The sequence below is a fragment of the Apium graveolens genome, chromosome 1, assembly GCF_009905375.1.
Source record: "Apium graveolens cultivar Ventura chromosome 1, ASM990537v1, whole genome shotgun sequence".
NCBI classification, from domain to species: Eukaryota; Viridiplantae; Streptophyta; class Magnoliopsida; order Apiales; family Apiaceae; genus Apium; species Apium graveolens.
The window spans coordinates 41,200,034-41,221,163 of NC_133647.1; the positions used below are offsets into that span (position 1 = coordinate 41,200,034).

Sequence of the window (21,130 nt, forward strand, 5' to 3'; positions counted from 1 at the left end):
TTATAAAACGCAAAAACAGTTGAAGTCGGACGATTCCTGACTTTATAAAAACAGTTTTATATTACTCAGAAAATAATATATACCTAATTATATAAATCATATAACAGTCCAAAAATTACGAGAAAAATATCACAATTATCTAAATTTTATTCTGAGCACATAAATATTAAAAATACTCAAATAATACCACATATAAATACCCAAACATCAATTCCAATTATCAGCTAATTCACCAAAATTCACATAAAAATCATATAAACAATTCTAAATAATAATAATAATTTGAAAATATGGGATATTACATGACTCATACTAGAAATCCAAATTAAGGAAATCATCTTTCAAGAGTAAAACTGAATCCTCAATTCTTGAACCATATCACTTACTTCATATTGATCTTTTTGGTCCAGTAAATGTTATGTCTATTACAAAGAAGAGTATTGCACTTGTCATTGTTGATGAATATACAAGATACACATGGATGTATTTTCTCATACCAAGGACGAGACTCCATCCATTCTTCTTGATCATGTAAGGGAACTGGAAAAAGGATCAACACATAAAGTAAAGATTATTAGAAGTGATAATGGAACTGAATTCAAGAACAACATTATGAAAGAATTCTGAAAGTTAAGGGGGATCAAACAGGAAATTTCTGCCCATGGAACTCCACAGCAAAATGGAGTTATTGAAAGAAAACCGAATTCTCATAGAAACTGCAAGGACCATGCTTGAGGGAAAAAAATTGTCAACCTACTTCTGGGCAGAGACTGTGCAAATTGCATGCTTCACACAAAATACAACATTCAACTGCAGAAGCTTAGTATATTGCTGCAGGAAGCTGTTGTGCTCAAATACTTTGGATGAAGAATCAGTTACTAGATTCTAGGTTAGAATATTCTAAAATTCCTATATATTGTGATAATCAAAGTGCTATACAAAATTTTAAGTTGAACCGTTTGTGTGTAATAGAGTATAGAGTTATATAAAATTAATTTTTGATTTTTAATTATCGCTGTATCAAATTCTAATCACTTTCTTAGTTCTTCTTCTCTCTCGATTAAACTCTGATAACCTCATCAGTTTTTAAGTTTTTTCACACAGATAATCATGTCTTCACGAGCTACTTCTTCAGCCTTTACTCACAATGGTGCCAAGTTCGTTACAAACAATTATGCTACGATTCGAGACCATACTGGTATTAATCCTGATTATCACATCTTTCAGGATTTATTAAGTGCTAGTGAGGTAGGTTATGCTCTTATAGAACCTACAGTTGTGTCTGGGGACCAAGTTCTCTCTCTATGGAGGACTGGATTGTATGATGATGGAGAAACTGGTACTCGAAGCATCACTTTTGAGTTTGGAGAGGAGAGAAAGGTTGTGACTCCTCAAACAGTTAGAGAAGCTCTTCATCTTCTTAATCATTCATCTTGTACCACCTTCGTTGGTGATACTGGGATAAAGCGGGTTCTTTACTGAAATTGGCTATGACAAGGAGCTCAAGAACATGGGGCAATTGAAGAGGAATGGACTCAGAAAGGAGTAGAACTTCTACTTCGACTGTATCACCAGAGCCTTTAATAACAAGTGTACCAATTTTGATGCACTCCCCATCATGACACAATAAATTTGGTACTCTCTAATTCATGGCGGTAACTATAATTTTGGTAGAGTAGTACTATGTTTTTAGGAGATATATTAAAAGCTGATCCTAATGTAGTATATTATGCTAGATTTTTTCAGCTTATTTTTTTATCATTATTTCTCCAATACCCCAATCCCTACTAATCAAATCATATCAGTGTTTAAGGTCACAAAAAGGGATTTCTCTGATTTAATCTCTAAAGATAAGGAGAAGGCTCTTGCACCTCTCAGGTTGCCACTTTCAACCAAGGACTTGCTAATTGCAAGCTTTCCTGAGACTTATACACAACCGAATGTGCAAAGAACTAAGCTACATGCTATGATTATTGGGAACCCCCATGTAGCTAACCCAAGCTCTATATTCACCCAAACACAATCCACCTCAGGTGTCTCCGAAAAGACACTTTTTGCAAAAAGTAAAGAAGTTAGCAGAGTCTGTTGCTCCTCAAGAAAATCCGCCTGACATTATTGTCCAGTTTTCTAGGCCTTATGGTCAAAGAGTTGTCTTAAAGTTTGCTCTGAACACTGGTGCCAATGTTAATGCTATTGCTGGAAAAATCTGGTAATAGCGAAGGGGATCCAAGGTACAAGCTTCTCATTTTCTAAACTTCAGAAATTGTGAAGAGAAAGCTGTACCAGTTGATTTAGAATCAGATGATAAGGACAATGCTCCTTATCCTCCAAGTTCAAAAATTAAATCCTGATTCTACTAGATTTCACTTAGTTGACTCCTATAATCTCAACGACCACCTGAAAGGCATAATAAATGTTGATACTGTAAAACCTGATTCAAGCCTTAGACAAAGGAAAAGGAAGTTGGTCAAAAACTATATTTCTCTACAAAAGCTAAAAACCAAAACAAGAAATAGCCAATGAGGGACATGATGCATTCACTTCACCTCAAAAGCCAAGGATGTCGTAAGGATGACACAACTACTGATACACCTATCATAATTAATGATTCTCCTGTGAAGCTAAAGAGAAGAGTAAAGGAAGTACTCATGAGAAAGTTGAGAGAATAGCCAAAAGGTTGCAGAAACAAGGCAATTTTTATGGATCGGGCACACAAGAACATGCATCTCAAAGGGACTCAACGGCTACTACAACAACCGATCCAGTCCCCAAAGAACCTACACCTCAAAGTGGTGTAGCCGACATTGTAGATATTGCACCTCTTTCTACCAAGCCAATCCAAGAATGGCATGATACAGCCACAACCAAAATAACATATGAGGTCCTCCAAGGTCAAAGCTTTCTGCATGAATTTTGAGTCTCATACTTCTAAGAAGACAGCGGGGTTGCAGCTTGGTTCAACACATGAGTCAGACCCTGAATCTGAATCTGAGGAGAGGAGTACACAAGAACCTGGATTTCAAAATAATCTAGCAGCTTATACATCTCCAGCCACACAAGAACCACTAACTCAAAGTGGTAGTGCAGGCTTGACTCCTGATGCAGTCATATTGATATTGGACACTGAAGGAAGGATACATCATACTCCAACATCAGCTGATGTTCTTTCAGTACCCCTTTGAATGCTATCCTAGAAGCCTGATTTTTCAGAAACACAAGGTATAAACATTGACTCTTCTTTATCAGCATTTAATTTAAATACTGATATTATTTTGTCAACTTTTACTAGCTCAATAAATCCTGATGGTATGATCATGTCTAGTCCTTTTAAAAAGGGTACCCCTAGTCATTGACCAAAAACATCTCTTCTCAACCACCTCTTACTTCTGTAGGTCAAATTTTATGAGCCTTTCATGTGAGAATGAGAGAAAAGATTTAGAGAAAAACAGAATTAAAGAGAGGCAAGATCCTTACCTGACAAAAGGAGAGGTAGATAAGAGTCGGGATTTAGCAAATCCCTGTGAGGAAACTCTGACTATTAAAAGTCAAGAGATGAGTGGAGTGAGAAGTAGTGAGACTACTTTAAAAGAATATAGAGATTTAAGTGGTTCTTTGAATCATTTGCAGGTGGCTCAGAGTCCTAAAGAAATAGTTGCTGATCTCCAGCTTGTAGACCCTCAGTCAAACTCTGATGAACAAAGTGATGATAATTTCTCTGCAGGTTAAGTACTGATACTTTCTTGTAGTCCACTAAAATTTCTCATCCATGCACTCTTACATTCCCTGTTCTTGATATTGATCAAGTTGAAGAACAATCCACTCATGATGAAGCCATAATTTATGAATCACCATAGCACTGTACTGGCACTGAACTTCTGGAGTTAAACACAGATGCTCTAGTTCATATGGCTACAATTCTTGAAGATGTGGAGCTAAATACTGATGGTATGGGCGGTTTCTAAAGCAGCTGGATCACATAATACTTCAATTCCTGACTCAATCTTAATGGTGATGCTGAAGATGAAGTGGCACAGATAGTCAAGGAACCACTTGCTAAAGATTAATTTTTTCATGGAAGTGAGCATGATGATGGAGAAGATATTGATGTGTTTAACATCAATGTTATATTAGATCCTAATGAGGATCTTGATGAATATTCTTTGTTGAAGGCATGTCTGAAAGAGAAAAGAAGATGAAGATGGCTGAATTGGATGTTATAAACATAAAGAAGTTCTTTGGTGAGGAATGGATTTCTAATGGAAGGATCCCCATTATCCTATTTTTCCTCATGTTTCTCAACACTTGGAGACAACTGAGAAGAAAATTTCAAATCATGATCTTCTCAATCATCTTAAGGCTTCATCTTTAATGATCAAGTCCATTCAGTCTACTCAAACAAAAGCCAACTCTCAAATGGATCAACTTAAGGATGCATTCTTTAAAGCTAAATTCAAATATGATCTTGAAATGCAAAAATATTGAAGCCTATCATTTCCAGACAAGACAAACTTGAAGCTAACCAGGCTAAGTTGGAAGCTACTCAATAAAAGATGTCTGGGAAATTGGATGAGGTACAACAGTCAATAGAGCTGATTGTTTCCCTTCTATTTGGTGATGATGCCAGAATGGGGGAGAATATTTCCAAATCTAAATGCAAATAGCTCCGGCTAAAAGCTGATGACAAGGATGATACTGCAGATGGACGGAGCAAAGGAGGAAGAAAAGTACTTGGGAATAAAGGTGGAGATCTAGTTGGCTCTATTGGTACTTCTAAACCCACTAGCCAATCTAGGAAAGGTAAAGAGAGATGAAAAAGTGGGAAACATCAAATTATTTTAAAAGAACTGACTGTGACTGCAAAGAAAACTCTGACAGTCACAAATGCTAATGATGACCAAGTTATTCTGGAGATAGAAGCTAGTGCCGAGGCAAGTCAGTTTTTACAAATATTGAAGTTTAAAGGGAAGAAAACAACTATATTCTACAAGGATCCCAAAATACAAGTTTATACTCTGAGGGGACTGGAAGGATTTTGAAAGGGGAAATCCATGAGTTGATCTTGAGCAACTGAGGCTGATGGAAGAGGAATTCAAATTTTTGAGACCAGTAACCACTAATATTGTCTCACAATATGAAGATATTTTTGGACAAAGGCCAACCAAAGGAGTAGTGATTAAAGAAATCAGCTAAACTGAAGCTGAAAGACATGTTCTAAGGTCTCAAGAAATATTAAATGATGATAGGAGTTATAAGGGAAAGGAAAAGGTTGGTGAAAAATCAAAGTCCAAGAAGAAATCAGCATCTACCAAAACACAAATACTGATAGGTTCAGTCTATTCAGTAAGTCAAACTAATGATGATCCTGATGAAGGGAAGATACTTGAAGAAGAAGTTAATGAGGTTGACAAGAAGAGAAAGGTGATTCCTGGATCTGATTGGGATGAGAAACTATAAATCATTCCAACCATGACAATGCTCAAGTTGGAAAAATAATTGTTGAAGCTCAACCTATCACAACCTCTGATACCACTCATGTTATTGACAGTATAGTTCAAGAAACAAAAGTTAATCATTCTATTCCTGAAAGAGATTAAACTCTGATTCAGAAGGCTCAAATTTTGATAAACCAAAATTGATTTTCGAAGAGAAGAAAAACTATTATGGGAAGCAAGATACATGCACCAAAAATTGATTGTTCTGAGACTTTTAATAAAATCTACAGTGGTAATTCACAATCAAGAATGGCTGGAAGACGAGGTGGTTTGGGACTTCCAAATGCTGATAATTATACTGGTAATGATTTGATTCTAAGGGAGTCTGGAAATCTGACAGAATTGGGAGAAAATGAGAAGCTTGAGGACTTACAGAAGATTCTTTCAGTTCAAATAGTGCTTGATTTGTATGAAACAAATAAGCCAAAAAAATATGTTGTATATTATTGAATCTGGGAAAAGGTTGAAAATTTCTCAAGGAAATGAGAGATAAACCATGGAAGAAGTTGGAATATCACAACATTACATAAGGCAATCAACTCTACTAATGCCAGGTGGTCTGCTTATTTAAAAGACCAGGTATTCAGAAAGCAGAGAGGAATGACCTACAAGTCTAAATACAGTCCAAAATACATTGAAAATTCTGGAAACACTGTTGATATGCCTATTGGAGAAGCCAGAGTGGCTACATCCCTTGGTATAAAAGTTCTTACTTCAGTCCAAATGGAAAGAAGGTTTGTTCGTGGAGCTGGATGATCTGTCACTTGGAAGATCAAGTCTACATGACCTCAGAGCTGCTATCTATCAAAATGATGAATTTACAGAAGAGCTCAAGGATATCAAACAGAGAATGGAGATGTATGGAGATGTATTTGAATGTTCTTGAAGAGAATCTACTCAAAAAATTCTTTAATGATGCTACTGGATTTGCCAAGGTTAAAGACTAAAGTTAAAGTCTGAAACACTAACTGTAAGATTGTACATTTGTTAGTATATCTACATTTAGATAGTTTTGACATCATCAATTAGGAACTTGTACATATTTACATAATGCACAAGTTGTGGGAGATTGTTAGAAGAAATTGATGATATCAGTGTTTAACTATCAGAGTTTTTCAATCAGTATTTGATATCAGAGTTTGACAAAGATGACGTCATCAGCTTTTACCATCGGTATTTACAGATCAGCTTTTGACATCAATATTTACTCACATCAATATTTGCCAAGTTGGAAATCAGGAGATATCAAAGGAGAAAAGATTTGCAGAGATATGTGGGTGTAGGACTTTACTTATTTGTAGTAGTCAATGATACATATGTATTAGGATTCCATATTCTATTGTAACACATATTCTAGATTGATTGTGTAACTGTGCAGTATATAAGCACATGTTAGGTTTACACTTTATGTGTCGTGCATTGATATATCATTCACATAACCTAACAATCTCAAAAATATATATTCATCCTTGAGAGAGTATTGCATTGTAATTAGTTTTTTATCAATTAATATAAAAATTGTTCTTTCAGTTGAGTCTGTTATTTCTATTTGATTGTTTAAACTGTATTCACCCCTCTACAATTGATTAACGGTCTAACAAGGCTAAACACCCAAAACAATTAGCAGATGAAGAAATTGAAGAACACTTTCCCTCAATGAAGATTGAGAATGATCTATGATAAAGATTATGATTGAAAGATGAAGATCACGATTGAAACTAAATCAGAATTGCAGAAGATTTATGTGAGATTATGCTCTGATACCATGCCAAATTAATGAATGTATGTCAGTACGTAAGCGATGCAGAAGCAACTATGAAGATTATCTTGAAATGAAAAATACTAATACTAAGAATGCGTTACAAGACTGTTAATATATATTCATGATTTTTTCCCCTCCAAAATTGATAAGCAACGTCACTGCGAGGACTACTTCTACAGTTTTTAAATAAAGAAATTTGAACTAAATGATAATCGTCAAGTCAAAATCAATAAATTTGGTTCGGTGATTTTGAATCGATCAAGTTGATGATTAAAATTCATGGAAACGCACAAAAAGATTAATCAATCTTACTCGAGTATAAATAAATAAACTTATACAAGAGTTCCCGACCTTTTACGATATTTCATTGTTTAAAGCTTGTTTCATCATCTATGTGATCAAAATTAAATTATTGCATTATTCAAAGATTACATAAGTGATGCATAATTGAAGTATCATGAAGGAATAAAAAAATACAAAGACAAACAGATAAACTTGATGATCCCATGGGTTTCAAAACTTATGCTGCTTTAACGCGAATATTTGGCACCAAAAGCAAGTGTTCGAGTCGAGGAATTGTTAGGCCAAACTGCTCAGTCATATCCAAGTCATCAATTGATTTTCCGAGTGGCAACTCCCAATCAAAACAATGAAGCAACTGAGCCAACACAAATTGAACACTGAGCAAACCCTAGTTGCATACCTGGACACCCTCTTCTACCCGATCCAATGGTAGGAGCTCAAAATCACGTCCTCGGAGGTCTATTTTACCTCTCTGCAAACCTCTCCGGAATGAATTCTAGAACCTTATCACCCCACACCTTAGCATCCCTTCCTATAGCCCATGCATTAACGATTATTCGTGACTTCTGAGGGATATGGTATCCATTAATCACAATATCCTCTTTAGCTTCGTGGGGACCAAGTAATGGTACAATCGGGTGTAATCTCATGCCTTCTTTCACGACCATGTTAAGGTATTCTAGTTTTGGTATATCCGTCTCCTCCACCATTTTATCAAGTCCAACAACGGAAGCTAGCTCATCTTGACACTTTTTCATGGCGCTCGGATGTCTCATTAATTCTGTTAATATCCATTCAATTGATGTGAACGAGGTGTCAATAGCCGCTGTGATGATATCAATCATGATGGACTTGATGCTGGATCTGTCAATCAGTTTGGCCAACTCTCGATGGTTGACAGAAGAGTCATTTCTAGACAGTATAATCATTTCATCGACAATGTCTCGGTTATTGCCTGTGTTCAAATTTTGCTCATGCTCATCAATAATTAGCTCCAACATTGCATCAAGTTTCTTGCTAGATTCCTTGTACTTTCGAGTCAATCCCTGTATATATAGGAGGTAATAATTCAGATGATGTAGATACGAGCTAGAGAGGATGAAATTAATCAGCTTAAAAAAGTTAGAATGCAAAAGCTTAAAATTGGAATTATAGAATTTATTGACAATATAAGTACCTGGAGATCAAATGGTTTTAGGAAGGGCACAAAGTCTGCAAGATTAAACTGTCCGGCCAAAGTGAAGGCTTCGGTCATGATGCCCTTAAGATCAAATCGATCATCTTTGCTTCGTCCCAAAAGAAACCTAAAGGTCATGTTCTCAATCAAAGACCCCACCTTATCACTGACATTCACCACCTCACCAGCGACCGCAGCTTTCTTAATTTCCTCCACAACTAAGGCAACCTCCTCTCGTCTCATCCCTTGAAATGAATTAATTTTTGCTGGAGCTAAAAGCTCTTGCACAACAAATTTTCTGACATGCCTCCAGTATGTACCGTTGGTGAAGCTAATGCCATTGTTACCGTATGACATATGTGCAACAGCCTCCATTTGTGGCCGCACAGCAAAATTGCTGTCATGAGTTTTAAGGAAAAGTTGAGCAGCCTCGGGAGAGGACACAACTATGGCGGGAACAGAACCCATGCGTAAAGACATAATAGGACCATACTTGTTGGATAAGTCATGGAAAGTACGATGGGGAAGGGTACCTAAATTAAACAGGCTACCAACAATAGGGAATCCTCTAGGGCCTGGTGGGAGTAGCTTACGCTGCCTGGTGTCGAGTATCCACCAGAGTGCAGCTCCCAGAACAAGGAACAGAAATGAAAAGGCCACCGAAAGTATCATCTTTGAACAAATGATTAAAAAAAATATGATAATAGTGTTTGAAGCTAAAATGAATGGAAGGTCTTGAATATTGGTATGTAAATGAAATGTAGTTGTGTGGTGTTGAGTAAGGGTATGAGTTGGTATTTATAGGCAGAGAGGGGGGAGTTGAGCAGCCAAAATAAACTACGTAAATTACATGCAGTGTTTCGGTTGAATTGGGATTGGATTATACGGCAAGCTACAGAAATATTCCAAGTCTCGGAAAGCTATTCAAAGTCCTGTGTTTACTTGGCTTGTTTTTCCCTTTAAAATATTGATGCCAAAGACTTAAATAAACTCCCGCACACATGTCTCTCTCTGTCTGACGCTACAATGCCGCCCTCACACATGCATCTAGGGCAAGAGTTTGAGGTGAATTTTTATTTAAATTTAAATGTTAATATTTGAAAATGCAGCTGATAAATAGGTCTGAAGTTGTTTTTTAATAAAGATATGATCCTGCTGTTCTATTTTCAACTTTACACTGATGTGTTTACTTTCCAACTTTCTTATTTTTAAAAATATGATCATATATATTTATGTACTTTATTTCTCAATTGATCGGTGATGCTTGTTCCATGTATGACAGTTGACAGTAGTAATATATCGTGGTCAGTTCAATACTATAATTACAATATGATAATGTTTTCCTATTAGTATATTATAACTACATCAGCGTTTAACTAGGTGGACCAATAAACTCGTTGTTTTTTTACTCGTTGTTTAGTTAAAAACAATAACTTGTATTAAAATTTATAAAAAAATATCAAAATTTTATCATTTAATATATAGCTATAATAAGGATAAATAAGGAATTCAAGTACTAATAATTCTTTTTAAAAACACATAATTTTATGAGAAGAAACAAATAAAGAAAGCTGAAGGGAATACATTGAGTTTTATAAAACCAGTCCAAACTTTATTTGCAAGTGGTGATCGATAGATTTTGTGAAAAAGACCAAAATAGCAATAAAATTAACACAAATTCTAAAATACCGCAGCATAAAATAGCACCATGATTAACACTTGCTTCCAAATAGCAGCAAAAGTTGGCACAATCAGGGTTCGCATTGAAAGTATAAATCATTACTCCCTCCGTCCCTAAAAACGATTCATATTTATCTTGGACACGTTTGTCAATGTACATTTTGGATTGTTAATATCTTTAAATTCATATTAGTATTAAATATAAAAATTTCACTGTATTAAATTACTGATAAATACGAATTCAACGAGATCACTCATGAGTATGTTTGATATTATAGATTAGACGTAAATTAGTAGTCAATCACTATGTTTAATATTATAAATTAGACGTAAATTAGTAGTGAATCACTTACCTAAACAGTACCGAAAGTCAAAAGAGGAAATATTTAACGGGACCGAGGGGAGTACCTTGTAATTGCCACCAGGCGGCTGATGGCGGCATGAAATTAAATAGAAAAAAAAAACGGATAGTGGGCCCGATTTCTAGTAACTGCATGGGTGTTTTTCTGGCTCTTATTCAAAATTCAAAAGGTCACTTATTCTTCAGCGGGTGAGTTAATAAGGGGATGAGGGAACAGAATCGGCTTTCGTTCCTCACGCAGACAATACCAGATCAAATCCAAGATTAGAGCAAGTTTTTTATAGTACGTTCAAGCGGTAGCGGATCCCAAGTCTAGGGTTTATGGGGCCATCATGTATTTATTAGGCAAGTATGTTACAAGTGTAAATTCAACTTTTTAAATATAATCTTCAGTAACTTTCGAATTTTTTAATTAATATTTAAGTACAAAAATTAGTATTTATAATCATATAATTATAAAAAAATATGACTCAAATTATGAATTATTTACTGCCATTATAGTGACAATTAATATTTTTTAATGGGGGGTCCTTATTTATATATAATTTTCAATTTTAATAAACAATTATTAATTTTTACTTGGGTGAAAGCACGTGTCCTAGTTAATAAATCGGGCCTGGTGTTAAAGTTTCTAATAATTAAGTGATCTGGAGTTTTTCAAGTTTTGTATGTTAAAATATATGAACTTTGCCCAATGCCAATGCAACTAAGTAGATGCTTCTTAGTTGGTTTATAATGTTTTTGACTGTAAGAAACAATTATAAAACGTACGTACGCCGGTCAGTCATGTCCTTACTGTGAATTAAGCTGTTTATGTTTTCGCTGTCCCAACTTGGTCCACCATAAAAAAAAAAAAAACTAAAGATAAAAATATTGGAGGCTGCTGCCTGATGTGGACCACATGGCCATGTCTTAATAACATCACAAGTTTTGAACAGGGGATTGGTAACTTGCTGTGCCTAGAGCCGGCCAAACGAACGGTTTGGATCGGCCCGCTCGCTATTCGGCTAGCCAGAAATTCGTAGAGTTCGCCTCGTGACGTGCCGAATCACGATTCGGATCGAACCGGTAATTAAAACGAACCGAGCACGACTTACCATTCTGAAAACCGTAACCGGCCCGGAACCGGACCGGCCCGGCACGGTGTAATCGCCAACGAACTCCTGGCACGAACCGGCACGGATCGGACCGGCTCGGCCCGCGAATGCTGTCCACGCGCTTCGTCTTTCAACGGTAACAGCCTTGCAACGGTCACCTGCTCTGCTCCTCTGCTGCTCTGCTGCTCACAGTCACAGAACCTCCTTCTAATTCTAACGGCTAAATTGAAGCTCTATAAATTCTCTCCTCACTGTCAATCTCTCTTCACTCTTAAACTCTCTCTCGATCTCTCACTTAAATTTTAAGAGGCCATATTTACAGTTACAGATTACAGTCACATACAGTTCACTCTTAATTTTCTCACTTCAGCTCCACATTCACGGGTTACTCATTCACACACACTCACTCTCATATTTTCCGGCGAGGTTTCTTACCGGCGAGATTTCTTAATTTTTCGGCGAGTTTTCAGGCAATATTACAGTTTTTCAGGCAATAATTTCAAGTAAATGGAAGAAGGGAGGGGCACCCTGTCATCCCAAGGCTCGAGTCAAGCACATTCCATGCGACCCCCTCGAGCTCGACCCAATACAGAAGCCGGTAAAATTTATATGTTATATTTTTATTTTCGTAAATTTATAAATTTGTGTTTTTTTAAAATATTAAAATCGATTAAATGTGTTATTTTGATCCTGTGATTCTGTGAATGTGATTTTATGTATTTTATATATTTTTTATGACTTTTTAAAATCGATTATTTGAACTTAGAATTATATGTTCGAATTTTCAGAATTTTGTATCTTTTTATTTTTATTGAAAATTCAAATACTTTGCTAATCTATTTTTATTAAAAATTTGCAGGGAGTTCTGGTACTTCTTCGAGACACTCCTCGCATGTTTGGAATTATTTTTCGAGGCAAGTAACACCGGAGGATCCCAACAAATTTAAATGCTTTTGTTTACTTTGTATTCAAAGCGGCCGAAATCAATCCCCTTTTCTTCACTCTAAAGGTGCCGGCACAGGTACACTTGATCGACACTTGAAAACACATCACGGAATTTCGAAACAAAGTCATGAAAGTGGAGAAGCACGCGGAGAATCACCGCAACAAACACAAATTGGTGGTTTTGTGACATCGTCTCCCGGTGGAGGTATGCCTTTCCACTATAGTCGAGATAAAATGATCGAATCTTTGCTACTTATGTTACACTAGACGAGTTACCTTTTTCTCACGGTGAGAGTCCTAATTTAGAGCACATGATGAAATAATCAATAAACCCCGGCTTTTAAAAGAATTCCTAGGAACACGCTTAAACGTCACACACAAAAACAATATTATAGTCAATGTGCGCAATTAATTGAATTTTTTCGTGATTATGATGGCATGGTTTCTTTAACTAGTGATTGTTGGAGTTCGAGTTGCGGTGAGCCATATATTTGATAAAGCTATTTACTATATTGCACAAGATATTCCTACTACTTTAGACGGTATTTTTTTGCATGTTAGATGTTGTGCACACATTGTCAATTTATCGGCTCAAAAGGGTATTCAACAAATAACCGAATTTTTAGCACATATTAGAAAAATAATTAAGTATTTACGTATCGCACACACATTAAAGAGACAATATAAAAAATTGTGTAGGGAAAATGGATTAATACCCAAAAAGCGGGGAATTGATTGTCCCACGAGATGGAGTTCGACTTATAAATTACTATGCGAGGCAATTAAATATAAGATAGTTATCACCGAGTTATATAATTCCGATCCAAGAAATCAAGTGGAGGATAGACTTATTACCGAAAATGATTGGGACTTGGCAAATAGGGTACGTGATTTGCTTGATTGTTATGCACGTGGTACTAAGATATTTTCTTACGTTTACGACCCAAATGTACATCTTGTTATTATTGAGTGTGTTAATATTATTACTACTTTAAAAGCATATGAAGAAGATAATTGTTTTGGTGCAATTATTGTTGATATGAAAAAAAGTGGATAGAATATTTTACCGAATTTCCTTTTATTTATGGTGTTGCATGTCTTATTGATCCCGGTGTTAGAAAAGAAGGTTTAGAAAATATGTTAGAACATTATTACTCGGTATTAGGAGTTTCATATAATCACGTGCTTTATGTGCAAAATTGTTTAGACTTGTTACACCGTCTTATAGATCTATACACTCCTAGAACTCAAAATATTATACCACCTAAGACTAGTCAGTCTAGTAGGTTTAATCCCACATTGCTTGGTATCCTAACTAAAAAACAAAAGTGTAGAATTTCCGAAAATGCATCTACACCTCAAACTTCATTTAGCATGCTTAGAGAGTTTTTTTCATATAACTACGAGTTCGATGAGGATTTTTCAATACTCACATGGTGGAAGAATCACGAGAACCAATTTCCGGTATTAGCTAAAATTGTAAGGGACATTTTAGTAGTTCCCGCCTCTACCATTGCTTCCGAGTCTGCTTTTAGTGCCGGTAGAAGAGTATTGGACGAGAAAAAGATCAAGTCTTGCACCGGATGTGGTCAAGATATGTGTCTGCAAAAAGGATTGGGATCAAGCGGCAAAGAGACAACACGGGATGAAAAAAGATGATTCGGACGGCGAAGAGGATACTTGGATGACGATGGACACTTCATCGAAATCGGGTTTGTCAGCGAACGATCCACAAGAAGAAAAAGAATTTGAATAGTTGATAATATTTGTTTGCCTTGTATTTCTAAAATTTGTTATATTTTGTATCTTATTTAAAATGTAAACACGGTTTGTTTCATTTTTTAGAGAGGAGTCCTCTCAAATGAATTGTAACATTTTTTTTAATTAATAAAATTTATAGAGGTACCGTCCTCTTTTTCTTATTTTAATACATATTAATTTTTAAAATTGGAAATATATTTTGAACAGAAAAAATGAAGATAAAAAAAAAGAAAAAAGATTTTAATTCTCACCAATCACAAAATACCTTCTGCTTAAAATAATTAATTACAAATATTATTATGTTTCAAAAATTACCGAATTAAATTAATCAATTTATGTTTACAATATTGTAACTTTAATCTTTACAATCAATTTGTAAATCAAATTGAGAAGATTTTATGTTTTTTATATTACAACAACTCTGATTCATTAAAAATGTTATAACTAAGATGTTAAAAATGTTATTTTATTATGAATCAGAATTTTATTATAACTAAAAGAATATTCAGCCATTTAAATATTATCTAAATAGTTAATTTTGATTCTAGTTGTACAAGTTGGTAATTGGTATTCACATTTCAGTTTTCAGTCACACACAGACACAGCAGACATGCACATTCATAATAAAAAAAAAAAACCGAGTGGGTGGGTGGGACTCCCACCGTGGGAGACAGACTGTCAGACTGAGACAGGGAGAGTAGTGGACCAAAAGCTTTGAAAAGTTGAATTCGCCTAACTCGTCTGAACGAACGAACCGGCTCGGATTCGCTGAATTCGCCTAATTCGGATAACTCGCCTAATTCACGAGCCGATCCCGGGTTATCATTTTATCAAACCGGCACGGATCGGTTCGGCTCGTTCACTTTTACGTGCCGTCCACGGGTTACTTGCTAACTGAATCGGCTCGCCGGAAATTCGGCACGGCACGGCCGGCCCGATCGTCTGGCCACCTCTAGCTGTGGCTGATGATCTTATGAGAAAAGTGCATGACTGTCTATGGTAATTAACATACTAAAAAGGTGTTAAAATGAACAATTACCCAGATCTCAATATCGCACACTTAGCTCGTGCTTCGTGGTTTACAGTCTAGTCGCATATTTTCAGCTAAATTATTAATGTGGCATGTATTAATCTTGAATGAAGGGGTAATAAGAAAGAATTGAGGGTAGTCGTTAATTACTGCCACCAACAGGATTAAGGCTGCAGATGGGACTAATTGAATTAGCACGAGTTTAACTGAAAGGTAATTGTATATTCTAACCTAATTCTGGAAATCGATTTTTGGAATATGGTGCGGAATGCAGGCGGAATAGGACTCCTACTAAAACAGTACGGGATATATATATACTAGTTTAAAATCGTACAATATATGGATCACATATATCTTTTTTAATATTATATAAATTTTTTAAGTCCAGATTTATAAGATAATTTTGTTTGAGTCCATATAATTATTATATATTATTTTTTTAGTTAGTTGAATTGTATTTTAGTTTTAATTTTGTTTGTGTCTTGATCAATTGTATTTCCTGGAAGAATAATATATTTTATTTTGTTTATCCTATTTCAATAGTATAATTTGATAGTCGGATCAGTAATATTTATTATTACGTTTTAGCTCAAGGCCCATTTATCAACCAAAGCCAATTAATTATATTTAGCTTGCTTAAATTTATTTTAGACAGAAATATCAATTAGAATAATATAAAACTCGATATAATAGAATAAAATTGGTAGAAGAAATTAATTTAAATTGGTAGAAAAAGGTGACTTTAATATCAATTATAATGATATAGAGTGGAATATAAAATAGAATTTAAATTGGTGGAGGAAACTGACTTAAATATCAATTAAAATTAAAATTGACTCACCATCCATTAAAATTAAAATAAATAAATAAGTAATTTCAGCAAATACCGACCGACCGATTACCAAACTTTTAATATTTCGTATATTATAATATAGTATAGTATAGATAGATATCAGATCATATTATATATTAATCGGTCCATTCCAAGTTTAATACTCCCCCGTACCTTATTACTTTTCTCGTTTCATATGTCGGGACTGTTCATAACATGAGACAAATTATCAATTTACGCATAATCTGTAAGAGTACGCCTAATCTGTAAGAGTAGATATAGTTATGAGTGATCTTGTTTGATTCATATTTATGAGTATTTTAATACATTGAAATTTTTATATTTTATATTAATATAAAATTAAAGATATTAACTATTAAAATTGTGCGTTGAATAATATGATAAAGGGAAATGAGAAAGTATTAAAAGACGGAGTAACATATATGCAGCTCCATCAATCCCTCTCAAACTAAATCATGGTTGATGGGGTTCAGTTGTCTACTTTCTCTGGTCAACTGTTGATCATTCTTTTTCTTATTAACGGTGGTCACTTTACGTAATTACATTAACAATAAACTTCATCTCAGTTTTCGTAATTTTTGTCAATATTTACGATTCGTCTTCAAATTTTAAGAGACTGTTTCAAAGACAAAATTTTATTCATACAAATAAATTAAAATAAACAGATGACACTAATTTTATTAACCTTCTCCAGGTTCATTTTTTACCAAAATTTTAACTTTCTTCTGAGGTCAATAAGTGCTAAAATAATATGTAATACAATTACTAATCATTACCCATAAAGCTTGAGCTCAAGTTCTTAAGCCAACAGTTTAAATGGATGGCCTCATAAAACAGTAAATATAGGATATCTTGTTTTCATTTAATTTTATAATTATATGTTCATAGGTTTAATCACTACAAAAAAATATGATTAAATGCAACTGCGTAAATACAACCAGAACCAAATCTAACTGTATCTAGTTATAATTAAAGGCGCGGCTAAATATAACTGTCAGCGGTTATATTTAAATCCGGTTGTATTTACGCGGTCGCATTTAAATTTCAAATTTTCATTTGAATTTAAAAAATTCCGCACAAAAAATCATGAAAATTTAAATTCGACCGGGAACAGTCGTATTTAGCCGATTGTATTTAACCGGTCGTATTTAAGCGGTCGTATTTAGTATAAATATAACCGGTCTGCTAAATATTACTCGAGTATTTTTGACCGGCCGAAAAAACCGGTTGTATTTAGCTAAATACAACCGAAAATGGTCGAATTTAACTAAATACCGGTTGTATTTACCCGTTTTGTTTGTTGTGAATTCTGTTATCACTTATTTCCTACTCCATTGTTCTTTTGAATTGTGACACACGTAGCTTTGATCTTATAATTAAAATAATTATTTTTGAATTTTTTTTATTGTGATTCAAAATTTTAATTGTATATTTTATTTACAGAATTTTTGTAAAAAAATATTAATTTTAACTTTTCGGTCAATGTCAAAAGTAAAAGCCTCAGATATTTAGAAAATAGGAGTATGATTTAGCCTTTTATGCCCTTTAAGGTATATAATTTTAATGAATTCATAACAGTGTAAGACGAAATTTATTATTTCGTTTTCGAATATAGACATGTACTATAGTATATATGCATGTACTTTTATAATCCATGAGTAGATCTTGAATAGGTATGCCCCTTTGTGCATTAAAATTTATTGACCAGTGTGTACTCCAAATTTAAAATTAATAAACCATTTTTAGTGGGAACTTTAATATACGTTGTTGAAATGAAAATTTAAAAATCGAGTCAATTAATCTAATTTTAATAACATAATTGAGTACAAATCATTTTTGAGTTTATGACCTCTTGGAGATGATATTATATAAAAATGAATAATTAAAAATCTTAGATGCTAAATTTTTTGATAGAGTCAGCTCCACAGTTTCAAAATCAACTGTATTACTACTGAACATCCTAATTAAAAATGGTTGGTCCTCGTTAGTAAAATTTAATAGTAGTAACTTGCACAAAGTCAAGTTTATGGTCAGGTCAATTAATTTTTGTTCAAACTATTGAGATTGATTGTTAGACTTTTTAAAATCCTAAAAATGCATGCATAAATATTACTGTAGATAAAAATATTTGTATCTTCTTCTAGAGTTGATATATATGTCCCATTCTAGGGGTGTACACAATCCGATCAAACCGACCAAACCGATCCGAACCGACCTTATTTCGGCCGATCCAAACCGATTTTTTTCAACCCGATACATATTTGGGTTGAAAAAATGTCAACCCGGTTAATTGGGTTGGATATGGGTTTCGATATTTTTAAACCGATCCAATCCAACCCGATTAAAAATATACTTACATGTTAATTATTAATTTTATAACTGTGAATATGTTGAGGCCTAATATATAAGCTCATTTATCTGTAACTTATAACATCAATCCTCAATGTTTAAAAAATATGTCACTGTTTTCGTTTATCGAGTTCAATGTTTAAAGAATGTTTAAAGGCTAAGTACTATATTATCACCCTCTTTTGGATGTTTAAGCCATATCTGAGATGGATTATTCTAATATTTTATTGAACTATTTTCAAATGTTTTAAACTTTGAGACTTTCTGCTTATATTTTATAATTATTAATATTAGTTTTGAATATTTATTAAACCGATCAAACCGATCCAAACCGAAGTATTACAAATTGGTTTGGGTTGCAAATTTAAATGGTTCGGTTTGGGTTGAAATTTTAAAAACCCGAATTAATTGGGTTGAGTTGATAAATTTTCTCAACCCGCCCAACCCGATCCGTGTACACCTCTATCCCATTCTATTAGATTGTGCTTGATTCAGAAGGGAGTGTAGAAATTTGAGTACGTAACGAGGACTCAGTAAAGGTCTAAAACTGAAATTTATATACAGGGATGACAATTTGTACTGAACCGATGGATACTCGATCCGATCGGGTTTCGGTTCGGGTTTGGATATAATTTTTAAACCCGAACTCTTTTCGGGTCGGGTTTAGATTTAAGGCATACCGTTTCAAACCCGACCCGAAAACCCGAAATCCATTTCGTTCCGAACCAAACCTGAACCCGAACCGAAACCCGTGTTAATATATAAATAATATTTTATATCTTAAAAGTATTAATATAATTTATGATATCATATATTACTAATATTAGTAGTAAAATGATTATACTTTGTATAAACTATTACGTTAAAGTCCAACATTAGTGGACTACTATCGTTAAACATGTTAGCAGTAGTAGGGTTCGATACAAGTATACTCTAAGTCAAGATTGTTGCATTTTTTAACCCACAACTTTATCCTTAGAATTTAGATCCATTTCCTACTCTGAATCATTTAATTCAATCCAAAATTTTCAATATCGTAAGATCTATGAGCTCCTTGCTCGAATAAAATCTTATTAATCCTTCAAAAAAATTGTGAAAATTAAAATATAATTTGGTAGAGATCTACAAACCCGAACCCGAACCGAACCCGAATAAAATTCGGTTCGGGGTCGGGTTTAATAATTCAGGTTTTTTCGGGTTCGGGTTTGGCAAAAACAATCGGGTTCGGGTTTGGTTTTTGCAAAACCCGTTTCGACCGACCCGATTGTCATCCCTATTCATATATGTATAATGGGTATAAGTAAAACTATATTATCAAAATAATTTTTTTAATGAATGTAAAAAATTGAAAACTTATTTAATACTTTCAAGGGATTACTGATTTTACAAGTTATTTTTAATTATTTAAACTTATTCTTTAACGGTTCTAGTTATTTTGAAAGTTTATTTAATTAACTAAAATAAATAATTTTCAGTAAATAAATATAAAATTAAAAAAAAAACAAAGAAAAATGTGCAGGGGATCAAATGCGATAAAATTAATATTTATCACATTTTTCCATATTACTATAATGATAAAAAAATAGCATTTTGAATAAAATTTAAATTTTAATAAATTATAGTGTCTAAATTTAGTTTAAGAAAAAAATAATGAATTTTATTTGAACATTTCTATAATTTTTCATAATTTAAAATATAATTAATATATATTTTAACAAAATTTTAAATTTACATATGACCAAAACGGTGGTTTCAGTTGTGACTACACATAGTCATTAAGTTATTTTGAAATTTTAAAATCCCGCTCAGAGGATGAAAAACAAAAATGACTGCACAAGATCACTTGTACTGAAGTGACTTTTTGTGGTGGTTTTGTGTTTCAAATATTTTAAATGCATGCTGGCACCAAAATTTCCGCCTAATGACAAGGACTTTGTGACCGGTGACGGTCATTCAATAAAAGTGACAAAAATCGGTCATCTTTATTTCTACTTTGCGACCATTGACGATCATTTCTAATTACGGTCGAAAGCGTCCGGTCACAAATGTTTTTTGATCAAATGACTTGGCAAGTTGACTTTATATTTGACCACTAACGGTCAATTTTAGTGACGGTCACTTTTAGTCTAATTTTCTAGTTTGATAAAAGATAAGTACTAGTATGATGATAATAAAAAATTTAGAATAGGCGGCCCGTACTCGAATAATATGATATTATATCATTGTTAGCGTACATCACCTCCGTCGTTAACAGTTAAACTAATCTTCTTTAAAAGTTAAATTAATCTACTTGGAAACTAATCTGGCAGAGGGTAAAGAG

At 33.9% G+C, this 21,130-nt stretch overlaps 1 pseudogene; it reads right to left on the reverse strand.

Annotated features, from left to right (window-relative positions):
- Positions 1 to 7,649: 7,649 nt before the first annotated feature.
- LOC141663199 (cytochrome P450 CYP736A12-like) lies at positions 7,650 to 9,498 on the reverse strand (annotated as a pseudogene).
- Positions 9,499 to 21,130: the final 11,632 nt, after the last annotated feature.